Source organism: Varanus komodoensis, unplaced genomic scaffold (genome assembly GCF_004798865.1).
Source record: "Varanus komodoensis strain SLA01 unplaced genomic scaffold, ASM479886v1 scaffold51, whole genome shotgun sequence".
Lineage (NCBI taxonomy): Eukaryota > Metazoa > Chordata > Lepidosauria > Squamata > Varanidae > Varanus > Varanus komodoensis.
In genome coordinates, this window is record NW_025336100.1 from 4528517 (window position 1) to 4543034 (window position 14518).

At 47.6% G+C, this 14518-nt stretch overlaps 1 long non-coding RNA gene across 1 annotated transcript; it reads right to left on the reverse strand.

The window, feature by feature from the left end:
* Window positions 1–370: 370 nt before the first annotated feature.
* LOC123031907 lies at window positions 371–6383 on the reverse strand. The gene is made up of 3 exons (XR_006416416.1): window positions 6184–6383; window positions 2829–2831; window positions 371–384 (listed from the first exon to the last, which is right to left on the reverse strand). It is a non-coding gene; the product is annotated as an uncharacterized LOC123031907 (long non-coding RNA).
* Between the last annotated feature and the right edge of the window lie 8135 nt (window positions 6384–14518).

Below are 14518 nucleotides of genomic sequence, written 5' to 3' on the forward strand. Positions count from 1 at the left end.
TATCACTCTTGTAATATGAGAAAAGGATCTGAGGCTTCGCTGTTGCCACAGCTGGTTTGGCCCTTAGAGAGATGACACTTAAAGGCTTACGTCACGTGTACCACAGAGTTCCAAAGCTTTAGAGAATTCCCTGCTCTCATTGTGAAAGATGCAAAACAGCGGAAATCAGAAGATATTATGGGAAGGGCTCAGCAAGAGAAATTTCTCAGGCATGGTGAAAGCTAGTCAACCAACTGGCAAAACCAGTTCCAAGGAAAATTACCATTTACTCATCCAGAATTCCTAGCATTTTACTTCACCGGGCCATCCTCACTCTGCTATTGTCAGAAAAGTTGATGCGGTTCTGTTACATAATATGTACAGTTGCTTGCTATTTAAAAAGTTCTCAGTCATGAGATGAATCACATTCACAATGTGTATATCAAAGTGTTGATTAAATGTTTCAAGCAGACTAGAGGAGTTAGCTGGAAGTTTACTGGCCCAGATTTGTTGAACTCTAAACCAAGCTCACTCTGATAGTTGGGATCTTGCCCATGAGTTTGAGAACTACATATGGTGCAAAGCTGATTCACCATGAGTGACAAAGAGCAATGGATATGCAGCTCTTGCCGTGCAACACAGTCGCCTCCCTTGTCGTGCCTGCAGAAGACATCACAGTCTCAGGGTTTTTCTATACAAGGCTGTTAATTGGTGTTAGACTGCTGTAGCTACTTTTTGTTTTGTTGCAGAATTGACCAAGTTCCTCACCCTGCTTTTCTGCTATACACTGTTTAGGGGATGCTGTAGTATAGTGGAAAGGTGCAAATACATGGATCGAAAGAGTACTTTCACATATAAATGCAACACTTCCCCTGATCTGAAAAAGGGCCTGGGAATTTGTCTCTGCCCAGTTTCAGAGAGAGGTGTGGGCTTTGGGAGGCACCTACTCCTTCTCAGACCTAGCTGTTGCGAAGATGCTTGAGTGGCCCAAGGCAGAAGAATGTTCTTTTCAGGTTCTTTTCAAGACAGATTCAACCAGTGAAAGGAATGGCATTAACTGAAAGGCCAGAGAAAAAGCAAGCACTTAATGAACTGCCTTTCTTTAGGTCATGTTTCCCAGTAGAGTTAGACTGGCAAGAGAAGACCTCTACTTGCTCTACACCCGCATCAAGCTAGCACAGAGGCAAAACAGACTGAGAATATCACGTGGCACGTTTGGAAGCTAAGAGGATGGAAGACCAGCATGAAGCTTGCAGGCTGAGTAACAGCTATTTTCTCCTGTCAGCAAGAGATATTTAAAAAAGTGTGCAGTAGCAAATAAAAGGAAGAAATGTTTCACTATTATATCAACAACAATTCTAAAAATAACTTCCAGGTTCACTGACTTCAATTTTCCCCCTCAAAGCTTAAAAGACTTTTCAATCTGATGTAGCAAGAAAGAATCAGAAAATGTTTTATCGCAAAACAATAGCACATCTTGCTAGTAGGTGGAAAACTTTGTCTTGGTTGTTGCACAGCCTGTGCATTTTTTATTTATTTTAATTTAGCAATAATTACACAACTATGCAAGAGCATAGCATATGATTGTGGGAACGGAGATTCTTGGTCTGGCAACAGCAGCAGAGGCTGGGAGAATGTGGAGAGAGTGGCCAGGGCACTGGTGAAGGCAAGGCAGGAGCTTGGGCAGAGGGTTGGGGGGCGGGGCGGGAGGAGTGGAGAGGAAGGGAGGTGGGGCTAGCGAGGCCCAGGGGGCAGGGCCAGCGGCCTCTGAGGCTCACAGGGCCACACTCAGCCATTGGGCATCGACCCTTGCCTGCGCCCCTCAGCTGCCTGAGGACTCTCTTCCCCTCGGTCATTTATTTTTAATTGACTGTTCTGTTTTTCTTGTATTATTCTGTCTGGTGAGACTAGTCAGGTAACGGCAGTGTAAGACAGACAGGGCAGGGGAAGAAGGTAGGGCCTGCTTGGGGTGGTCTATGCCAGGCCGGGAGACAGTCATGGCTGGAGCCACAGCTGTTGCTGTCAAATGTGACACCTGGGCCATGTTTGTGTGTCTCTCTCTCAGGAACAGCAGGGATACATTTGTGCTGGGTGCAAGCTGGTGTCCCTCCGACAGGAGCAGGTGGAGTCTAGAGGATGCCCTCACCTCCCTCTGGGGGATAAGGGAGGGTTAGCAATTCCTGGACATGGCCAAGAGAGCTCTCCAAGCCGACCAGGAGCAGCCCCCTTCTGGACAGAAGGCTGAGGGAGGGGCCGAAGGGGAAACAGCCAGGGAGACATGGAGGCATGTCACCCACAGGAGGAGGAAGCCGGCACAGCCTCCTCCATCTCCTGACACCAACCTAGAGCTGGGGAACAGATTTTCTCTGCTTGGGGAGGCTGGGGCTGATGATGACCTGGAGGACCAACCTGTTCAGGAACTCCAGACTGGGACCAGATGAGGCCAGGGGGCCACTGCAGCAGTGGCAAAGGCCAAGGCACAGCCATCTGTCGCCACTAGGAAGAAACAGCCATGGGTGATTGTTATCAGTGACTCCCTGCTAAGGAGTACTGAGGCAGCGGTGTGTCACCCAGACCCTGAGGCAAGGGAAGCCTGCTGCCTGCCAGGCGCATGCATCCGGCATGTGACAGAGACTGGAGTGTCTTCTTCCCTTGAGGGTCACCAGCCTCTTCTGGTGATCCACATGGGGATGAACAACACGGCCAGGCAGAGGGTGGGCATGATCACTAGCATCTTTGAGACTGTGGGAAAGAAACTCAAGGACCTAAAGGCCCAGGTGGATTTTTCTTCTATCTTGCCTGTCCAGGGATTTCAGCCAATTAGGGAGAGGAGAGTTGCGGAGGCAAACTGACTCAGGACATGGTGCTGGAAGGAATGCCTCAGGTTCCTTGATCACGGCACCTGGTTCCTCACCAGTGTACTTCTGTTGAGGGACAAGGTGCACCTCATGAGGATGGGGAGAAAGTCCTTTGGAAATGCTCTAGTGATCTTCCTCCAGAAGGTTTTAAACTGAGCCAGGGGGTGGGTTGGGTTCAGGCACTCCAAAAGCCTGTCCTGATTGGACAGGAGAGGGGAGAAGATCAGAGTTTCAGGGGCAGGGTGTTGGAGGTAATGCAGGGGCAGATGGAACTTCTGTGATGAGGGTTCTGGTACCAGGAAAGAAGGGAAGAACAAGGAGGCCAGGAGTCCTGAAGAAAAGGGGGTTATAGGAGGAAGCTGAGATGCATGTATACTAATGCTAGAAGCATGAGAAACTTGCTTGAGGCATTCCTGCGAATAGGAGGGTATGACCTGGTGGGGATCACAGAAACATGGTGGGATGAAAGGCAGGATTGAAATGTAAACATAGAGGGGTATGTCCTATTCAGAAAGGACAGGAAGGGAAAGAGGGGAGGGGGCATAGCATTATATGTCAGGGATACAATGAAATAGAAGGCAGTGCAGATGGGGATCTGGTAGAGGCAATCTGGGTAAAACTAAATGGACTTGATGGGGGGGGACTTGACAGTGGGGGTATGCTATCACCCACTGAGTCAACATGAGACCTTGGACAATACCCCAACAGACCAGATTCGAAGATATCTGGGGGAGGGATGTGTTAATTATGGGCAATTTCAATCTCCCAGGTATTAGCTGGTGTCAGCATTGAGGCCGTGGACAGCTGACTAGTGGACAGGAGCATTGGGACCCAGGCAACCAGGTAGTGGCGCACAGCTCAGTCCAGAAGCACAGTTGAAAATAGTCCAACAGCCAGAGAACCGAGAAGACAATCCAAGGGAAACAGGTACCTTGAGGGCTGGAGCAAGGCAGGAGTGACTGGCACTAGGCTGGAGCAGAACTGGAGCAAGGCCAGCGCAACTAGAACAAGACTGAAGAAACTGGAGCAAGACCAAAGCAGGGCTACAGCAAGGTTGGGCCAACCGGAGCAAGGCTGAAGCAAGACCGGAGCAGTACTAGAGCAAGACTATGGTGACTGGAGCAAAGCTGGAGGAGCTGGACCAGGACTGGAATAAGACTAAAGCAGAGCACATGGCACAGAGCAACAGGACTCTCCACAAGTCAGGAAACCTTTGTTGTTGAGTTAGCTTCTGGAGGGACGAGCCACTGCTTATATAGCTCTTCCCCCAGGACTCCCAGGTGTCACTTGTAACAGCCATGATAGCTGCAGTAGGTTGTGGGTCCAATCCTGCAACTATGATGGCTGCTATTCTAGCCCTTGGCCAGAAGAGGGAACCCTGAAGTTTCCCCAGATCCTGACAGTTGGGAAACTCACTCTGTGGTGACAGCCAGGTCTCATTGCTTTCTTGATGCTATAGAGGGAGGTTTTTTCACTCAGAGGGTCTGGGAGGCAATGGGGGTGGGGGGGGAGGGGGGATATCCTTGACTTGTTTGACCAACAGGGAAGACCTGGTAGATGAGGTGCAGATTAGGGGAGCTCTAGATGCAAGTGATCACTCCATCCTTTTTTTTGAGATCAGGGGAATGGGGACAAGTGGCAGGTCGAGTACTAAAAGCTGGGACTTCACAAGGGCCAACTTTGGTCAATTGAAGGCCAGACTGGGAAAGTCTCCTGGGAGAGGGTACTGGAAGGCAAGGGAGTTCAGGAGGGGTGGATGGCACTCCAAAGGGAAGCCATGACGATACTGCTAGTTCGTGTCAGGATCAGGGCCTGAGTGACCCTGCAAGTGCCTGCAGAACCAGGAGCACCCTTGCAGGCTCTTGCAGGGAGCAGTTGAAGAGCAATTATGCAGTGCAGTCCTGAAGACCAGCATAAAAGGCTTTCTGGCACTGCTATTTTTTGCTACAGCAATGCAAGTAGTCTTCAGGACTCTCTTGTGCTCTGGCCTCTGCAACACCACACCTTGAACCTCATTCCCAGCCCTGCTGCAGTTGTTCCTGCCTTACTCCAGTGTGCTCCAGCCTGCTCCTGCTTGATCCAGTTGTTCCTGCCTTGCTCTGGTTAGTCCTTGCCTAGTTTCAGTCTGTTCCTGCCTTGCTCCAAGTGCCCTAGTCTGCTCCTGCTCCTGTGTGTTCTTGCTTGCTCCAGCTGATCCTACTCTGCTCCAGCCCCCTTTTGTCTGGACCACTTTTACAGGACTGCTTCCCTGGCATCAGACCACTGGACTGTTTCTGGCTTGTGCTTTCTCTCTCGCCTGTCTAACATTGAACTGCTTGCTGCTTGGCCTCTAGCCCTGCTAACCTGCAGGATCTGTTCTCTCACCAGCAGCCTGGTCCTGGTGTTCTGCCCATCCCAGCCTCTGCCCACATCCCGGCCCTTACAGTTAGCAAGGTGGGGAGGTGAAGGAGAGCACTGCTGTGGAGGCGAAAAGAGGTGATAAAAGGGATTAGGCATAACAGGAACCTCTGTAGGAAATGGGCACTGGGGCAAGTAGACACAAGGGTGTGCTGGGGGAGGAGGCTCATTATGAAGGATTCCTCGCAGGACTAAGGCTGATTATGAGCTGAGACTTGCCAAGAATATCAAGAGCAACAAAAAGGGCTTCTATCAACATGCAAATAGCAAGAGGAAGGGGAGACAGGTAGTGGGACCACTTGGGAGGGGAGGGAGGGGATTCAGTGACTGATGTGAGGGAACAGGCACAGATACTAAATGACTGTTTTGCCTCTGTGTTCTCCCCAAACCAGGACAGGGGAGATCTGCATGGGGGATCAGATGAGGCTGGATTTAGGGGCACAGATTAGAGTCCCCCCTCCCCAGAAGTTGAGGAGCTCCTCAGGGCAGTGGACATTACAATGGCCCCAGGCCCAGATGGGTTACACCCGAGGGAACTTTGGGAGTTGGCAGGGGTACTCTTGCACCCATTTTTGAGATCTCGTGGAGAATGGATGAGGTTCCAGAGGACTCAAGGGTGACATCAGTGGTCTCAGTGTTCAAAAATGGTAGTAGAGGGGACATGGGGAATTACAAGCCGTTTAGCCTTATGTCCATTCTAGGAAAGAAAATGGAAAGGCCCATAATAGCGAGAGATCTAGTAATTTTAGATAGGGAAGGGAGGTTGGTGACTATGCAACACAGCTTCCACAAAAGCAGACAAACCTTGTGGAATTCTATGACAAGGTTTTGAGGTGGCTAAACAGAGGGGACATGGTGGATGTGGTTTACCTGGATTTCAGCAAGGCCTTTGACAAAGTACCACATGAAATCCTGGTTGAAAAATTGAGGAGTTTTGAAACCAATGCACTGTCTGATGGATTAGGGCACAGTTGACGGACCAAAAGCAAGGGTAACTTTTAGTGAGGAATCATTGGGAAAGGGGCAGGTGATGAGCAGGGTTCCCCAGGGCTCTGTCTTGGGACTCATCCTGTTCAATCTATTCATCAATGACCTGGAAGAGGGGGTGACCAGTCTACTGACCAAATTCACAGATGATACTAAATTGGGAGCGGTGGCCACAATTAAGGAGCAGGTACTCTGGATTCAGAATCTCTGGAGGGCAAAGCCAAGGGTGGGTGACTCCTGGAATTTGCCAGTATGTGTCCTCCTGTATATTTTCCACCTTAGGCTCCTCATAGATAGCCATAGTCGCACAAGGGCAGGTAAAAATAATTAATTTTTTTTCAGAAATATTTTCCAAATGTTTGGCAACTATGAGCTGTTCTTCAAGGTGCCACTAGAGTATTTTGAAGGAACTTCCCATAGCAGTCAAAATGACTGGCACTTTTGGGGTAGGTGGCATTGGCAGGTACTAGAGCATGTTGGCAAGAGTTTCAAGGTGTTTGGGGGATTTGGGGCGGTGTTGTGACTCTTGCCAATTGTGTCAATAGCTGGACTTTTACTCACAATGGCCACCTGGGTTCAGATGACATGTAAACACATCACAGCCCTCACTGAAGCCACCCTGTGCAAATCAATCTGGATTTTCAGAATGAGACAATCCATCACATTTGTCATGTCATGTGAAACCAGTCACTATGGTTAAATATATATATTTTAGAAAAGAAAAAGGCTGCAAATATGTGTTTATTAATATCATTGGCATAGCGCTGTGTAAAAATGTTCTCTTGTCACTTGTACTGGCAAAAAGGTGAAAACCTTTCTAGAACTGCTATCTAAAAATAGTAAAGTGTGGCAGTTGAGATGTCAGAAAATAACAAGACAATGATGTGTATGTGGTGATAATCATTTTCCTTATATTAAACATGAAAGAGGAAATTGCAATGAGCTGCTCCAGTCATGTTAGTATTAAATGGAACCCAGCCCAGGGCAGTAATCAAATGGTTCCTTAGCAATCATAAACAGTATGAGCGTCCAGGAGAGAACTCAGTTACAGGGGAAAAGGTCAGTGGAAGTGTTTGGGTGAACCTGTTCTTTAGGCAAGCTGAAAAATCCCCTTATGAATATACTTGCTTTAGTAATGATTTCATACCTTTTGTTTTACACAATTAGATATGTGGCAGAACATGAAAACATCCCACAATTATGCACATAATGAAACTGATTAACCCTTTGGAACAAGCTCAAAGAACTGAAAAGGGATTCCCTTTAATGGTAGGGAAACAAAAGCTTACTCCAACAGAACCGAGAAAGACCCCATTGTGGTTAAAATGTTGGAATCCTTATGCAAAATGTGTGGTCTACACAATGCCTTTGAAACATGAACTGACAAGCAGCCTTCCAGTCATCCAAGCACATATGATGCTTATCATGCTACTTTCTTTAAAACTCAGGCAACATCCTTGGTGAATAATATGCATGTAGAAACACACTGCATTTTGCCCAGGTCATCCATCCTAACCCTCCTTTAGACTGCAGGGTCTAATGAATCACTAGTAGGTACAATTCACTCCGTTATTGTACATCAAGTGCTCTTGCTGACAGGTTTGTTGCTTGGACTGCACTTCATTCTTATACATGCTTCTTCAGAAACAGGTCCCACTGAATTTAGAGCTACTAAGGGTTCAATCCTATGGCCTCCCAACATTTCCTGAGAGGCCATAGGATTCTTCACAGTCTCAGTTACAAGTTCCTATGAACGTGGAGCTGAAATTCTGAAGTCAAAGCCCCCACCCTGCCCCCTCACAGCCAGTGTGAAAAAAGCATGCTGACTGTCCCCCAAAGGGTACAACTGAACCTTTCGGGGGGTGGGGAGGGCATGCGAAGGGCCGGTGAGGGACAGAGACTGGGACTATGGAGTTGTGCCAATTCCAGTTTGCATCTCAACCTCCCTGCTTCCTCCACAGCATTTGAGCCAGACTGCCACACCTCATGCTTTACCTTGGTTGCTCATAAGCCTCCAAGCCCTCCATTCCTAGTTCCTCCCAGTTTTCTTCATTTCAGCAATATAATTGAGAGGGAGACTTATTTTGTACTCACTATTGTTAAATACATTGGGAGTTCAAAATTCTTACTCATCTATTGCAAATCACACAGAGAATTAGCAGCAGTCCCAGATCTACGTCAGTCCACATTTATTTTGCAGTACAGGACTAATTACCTTTCCTCAGTCTGAGTGCTTCTAGGTGGATAATGCCCAGCAATACCAATAAAAAGGTTCTGTGCATCTAAATGCCACCCATTCAAAAGCTGAAAGAATGAATGGGTCCTCAGTGCATTGCATTATTGGGGTGGCTATTTAAGTGTTGTAACATCAGTCATTCAGTTGTCATAAAAGCATAGAAAATCCATTTATGTTGGTCTTGCCTTAGATTTGAAGAAGCAGGTAGATTAAGTAGAATATGTATATCTCTAAATATTAAAGACAAGATTTATTTATTAGCTACAGTATTGTATCCCATTTTTCTTTAAGAACTCAAAGCAGCTTACATCATTCTCTTCTTCCTGCTCTCAATCTTATCTCCACCACAACAACCCTATGAGGTAGGTTGGGCTGAGAGTCTGTGACTGGCCCAAAGTCACCTGGTTGGTTCCATTGCTGAGTGGGGACTGGAACCCAGATCACCTGAGTCCCAGTTTCATGCTCTTAACCACTGCACCATTATTGTATTATTATTTCCTCCCAAAATGAGGTAGCTTGTAGGCATTGCCTAATGTATATGGGTACAGGAAGCAGGTATGTCACATCTTCAACAATTAGACAACTCAGGAAAGCCTTTATTGAATTAATGCTGTGGAGTCCAATATACACAGAACAGAAGCTTTTAATAGATAAAGATATAACCTACAGCATCCCAATGGTTAGAAGAAATATGGCAATTGAATTCATAACGTGCCATGAGCACAGATTTTAAACCTCTACAAACATTTATGAAACAAAGTATTAAATTTTTGAAAGATATAAAACAGAGGAATTCCTTGTAAAACATACATAATCCAGACATAGGTGTATTTACTTTGCCCCACAAATTCAAGCTCAAGATGCCCATCTAGGTATGTCCTTTGTAATCTCACTAATCAAAGTTTAAGATTTTGAGGTATATCTCTGGGAATAAGCATTCTGTCAACTGGAAATATAATCCCCCAGTGCATTCCAGGGAATTAAATCTCCTGTAGATGGCAATTCAGACATTCACCAATTAATTGAATAACCTGACAAAAAAAATCAAAAATGTCTTTTCCTGACACTGTCCTTATATTTGACTTAAATATTTTTCATGTGCATCATGCGTTTTAGCCTCTTGCCCTCACCACAGCCAAAAGAACAGTCATGCAGTGTTTACATTTCTTTGTGGTTCTTTTTGTATATATATTGCAAGAGCAAGGAGGGAAGTTTACACAACAAATAATAAAACAATGATGCATCCACAGCTGAATCTCATGGAATTTATTCTACTATATTTCATTTCAGTTTGAGGGTAGGGGGAGGTGGGGATTTTCAGTCTAACTTCTGTCTTTTGCCTCCTAGTTAATGTTGATTGCAATTTCCACCAAGGTGAAAAATCTCAGAGTCCGAGAAATATCCCCACCACCACCACCACACACACACACACACACACACACACACACACACACACACACACACTATGCATGGGTGGTGCTAGTCTGAGCATGCCTGTAGTTCTGGAATGCATTTCCTTCAGCTTTGAGTAGATATGCCACAGTGATACGAACAGTAGAAATGTCCTTTTGCTCAAAGTACAATGTTTGAGATTAGACACTGCCAGTCTGGCAATGATCACCACATTCCTTCAGACTATGCTAGATGTGACAGAGGTCTTGGCAAGTTACCTGTGAACTGGAACCTTCTCTATGTGAGTAATGTAGAATGAGCAGCCATGAGCTTTCAGTTGGAATGAGCTTGTGTGCCATGAATTGCCTAGCTGGCAATTTTGCACAGATAAAAGGTGAGCTCTTTGCATAGTCTACAGCCAGGGAAATCTATGTTGATGGAAAAGCCAGAGCCAAACATTGTGACTTAACTCCTTCACATGGTTGACTGGTTTTATGACCAATAACAGTGTTTAAAATTACTCTTGCTAAAGCAAGGGTAATGAAATTCAAGACTTACTGCTACTAGCAAGCCACTACTAAAGGCAGCAGTGACAGTTCTGGGTAGTGAGAGATCTAAGTTTCACTGTTGATCATCACCAAGTTCAAGACTGTTGTAGAAAAATGTACCTAGAGAAGCTGTAGGGTCTGAGCTAGAACAAGGTTTGCCTCTTCTTACTTCTGGGAAGGTCAGATACCTGCTCTGTGGGAGAGAAATGGTTGATCTCCTGCACCCACATTTCAAGAACAACCAGCTGGGCATGGAATATTCCATGAGGGTTTTGTTTCCAGTACATCACCTTCAAAGTATCCAAACTGGGCACTGTGACAGAGGCAATGTCCCAACTTATGCACACATAAGCTATGGACTGACATAGAAACCTGGCTTTTCTTAATGCTCTTACCCAAATAACCTTCTTATGAATCAATACCAGTTTTGCTAATCTGAAATACACTGATTGGTGGTGGGAGCAGGGGTATTAATCTGTCACTGTCTGTTATTTCCAAAGGCTGATTGTTCATCTATAGCAGGAGTCCTCAAACTTTTTCAACAGGGGGCCAGGTGCCAGCAATGGGCGTGAGCCGCCGAGGTGGTGTGGGCGGGGGGCGTGGGCAGGGGGGTGTGTGCGTGCAGAGCGAGGCAGGGGTGGGCGTGTGTGGAGATCGTTTTCTCTGAGCGAGTCCAAAATGATCCCACACTGCGAGGCGCCGCCTTGCTCATGCGGAGATCATTTTGGACTCGCTTGGAGAAAATGATCTCCTTGCGAGCAAGCCACTGCTGGGCATGCATGGAGAGGCACTGGCTTGCTTGCAAGGAGATTCTTTTCTTCAAGCAAGTCCAAAATGATCTCTGCACGAGCAAGCCGCCACTTTGCCATGTGCACACGCAGCGAGTCCAAAACCTTTACGGCGGGCTGGATAAATGGGCATGGCGGGCCAGATCCAGCCCACCGGCTATAGTCTGGGGACCCATGATCTATAGCTTGCAGACACCATGCATGGAAACACTAGAAATGCGTCATGTTCTTCATACATTTGCAGATTTTCTCTGGGCATTCCTACACCTATAAACCTATAGGCACTTCGTAACATCTTGAACTGGCATGCTTTCATAGTTCTCTCCAAGAATGCTGGCAATTGTCATTTGGTGTGGGTGCTGAAATGTTGATTAGTGATCTTGCACCCCACCTGCCTTTCAGAACTACAGTTTGCAGGGTAGTATTTCTGGGAAGAGTAAATGACTAATTTACCTTTATGGTGTAGATGTCCTCATAATTTAAAAACCTTTCCTTCCTCTATGCCTATTTTCTTTCTTTTTTCAAATCTTTTTATTTTCAGAAAGTACTATAAAAAAAGAAAATATATAGGAAAGAAGATGCCAAGGGTCACTCCAGAAATTTGGCAATTCACTCCTCATCTAAACATGATGATGACTGATGATTTTCCTCAATCAGAAATTTATCCAATCTATAAATAATTATAGACTATTACATTGCTTTGGTTTAGAATGGTAATCACATTAACATTTAGCATGAGATGTTAATAAGAGGAATAATGAAACAACCAATAAATAAACAGAGGTTAAACATACAAAAACAGCTGTACCTTATAGATAAAACAGACATGTTATGGGAAATTCATGATTAGTTCTGACCATGTTTCTTTTTCACTTTGGAGAAGTGGGAGCTCTGATATTTATTGCAACCGAGGTACCAGGGAAGGTATGTGAACTTTTTTTCATCCTTTCTCCACAGTACTGCATCTAAATTGCCCCTCACAGTACTCCAGGGGAAAAAAAGGAAGGGCTTCTTACATTTTTTTCCCTGCTATGGAGCATATAGCTTGGGTCAAGAGTTATACAGTGAACAGTATTTTTAAAATTCTGGTGCACAAGGCAAACTCTGGAATTTCTTCCCTTACTGTTCGATTAAAGTAACAAAAAATGGTTTTCTTTTTAAGTTGAGCAATCTAATCACAACTCCCTTGTACCACACCTGCTCTGAGCCTTAAAGATGGAATCCATACTTGATGATGCAGACGTCAATCCCTCTGTGTTCTGTTGGGCTTATTCTTAGCTCATTTTCAGTCTATGGATACTACCTGTCCTGTGCACATTTTTGGGGAGTGGTGCTGAGAGATCTGGAGGACCACAGTGGCTATGGATTAGGACTCAAGGCAGGGTGAATTGGGGCTTGTGAGATCTAATTTGTGTTTCAGTTTTGACCATACCCCAGATGCCTACAATCAGAGTGATCAATAATGGCTAAGGAGGGTGGAGTCAGGGGGAAAATGGTGACCAAGGGGGTGGAGCCAATCCCCTACAGCATCCCACCCTCAGAGACCTTGTGGCCAATGACAGTGTACTTGCAGAAACCTCAGAAACCCTCCACCAACTGTGTCTTTGCTTTGTATGCATCCCCATGTTCAAAATATCTTGGCATATTGTATTTGATTTGCAACCTAAAGGTGCTTTAAAAAATTCATGCCACTTTCACTGGCCATGAAAATGAGAAATGATAACTCCACTGGGAGTTGAATTATTTTCTTCAAAAATAATTGCTCTGAAAGCTTGGTCCCTCAGCAGCAGCAGCACCCCATTTGCACCAATCAATGGACAGTAATTCCCAAGCAGTGAACAAACCCACACCACAAAGGATCAAGAGATATTCCTGTGTGTCAAGGCTGAATGTTGAGACATGAAAAGAAGGACTAGGGCATAACCACATCTCAGGATGAGCCTCCAGGAATGACATGAGTGCAGTCAGGTGCTGGTTGGGGCCCTAACTTAAGTGAAGAGCTCTGCAGGATCAGAGATAGTTCCATCTGTTCCCATGCCGGGAGATGGCCCACTAGGGCTTCAGTCTCATCTTTTTAGTCGGAGCCCTGGGTCTCTGGAAGGCCGTCTGCCCCACCACCCTACTGCCCATGGCACTTGCTGAAATAACGGTCTAGAGATCTTTATGATCTCTGCTGCACCCAGTCCCCCTGGCTTTTTGTCCACACGTGCGTCACCTCCTGCTATTCCTCTCCGACACACCTTCAGTTTCTGTGCCCGACGATCTCCACCGCCCGCGAAGTCAAATGCCCTCCTCTGCCTCGTTCATGCGTTCCTTTTTACAAATGGGATGCACTTGGGAGCCAGCTGCTTTTAAGACACACACACACAGCCCTACAAATATGTGCAGAGTTTTGCTCCCTGGGCCGGGGCCGCAGCCCTTTTCGGCAACCGGCCCCGCGGCTGCGTGGGAAGCCCGCAGGCGGGACGCTGCCCCGGCTGCCCCTCCCACGCACGCACACCGCTTTGCCTGGGGACCAGGCAGCGGAGGGGCGCTCGGCGGGGCCCCGTCGCCTCGGCCGGCAGCCTGTGAGCGCTCCCTGGCAGAGCTCCGTGCGTGCGGCAGACGGCGGGAGCGCGCGCTCCTTCCGGCACCGGGCGGGCGGCCAGCCAGCCAGGTGAAGGGGTTCCCCGCCCCAGGGACCCGACTGAGTCATCGGGGAAATGTGAGGCCTTTGCATATCAATGAGATCGGGTTGGCTTCCGCTGTGGGCTGGCCGCCGCCCCCACCGGGCAGATATAAACTCAAGGGAGGGTCAGTTGGGAGGAGAACGACGAGGCGAGGTCGTTGCGCAGACTGCCGTCCAGCTCAGAGCACCGCCGCGCCCTCGCCGCGCCGTCAGCCTTGCTCCCTCGCCCCGGGCCGGGAGCGACCCAGAGTTCCAGGGAGCGGTCTTCGGCGGCAGCCACGCGGATCGGGGATGGCCGGCTGGAGCGCCCGGAGAAGCACCTGCGCCCTTCTGTTCCTGGGTAAGCCCGTCGGCTCCTTTCCTCCTGCCAATCTCGTCGTCTTCCCTCAGCTACGGGGTAGCGCTCTCCAGCGAAGCGAGCCCTGTCTCGCAGGGGAGAGGCGCGGACGGCGGGAGAGACCCGCTGCTGCCGCTGCGCTGCGTTCCCTTGCGGGCGAGAACGACGCGAACCGGGACGCAGGCGCGAAGCCGCAAGCGCCTGCCGCCCGCCTGCTTCCCACCTTGCGTCTCCCACCGGTATCTTCTCAGGGTAGCAGCAACAGCCGTGTATTTTCTGACCCAAGTCTGCTTTGCTTTTGGAAGCTCGCTAGAAGCAAGCGGGTGAC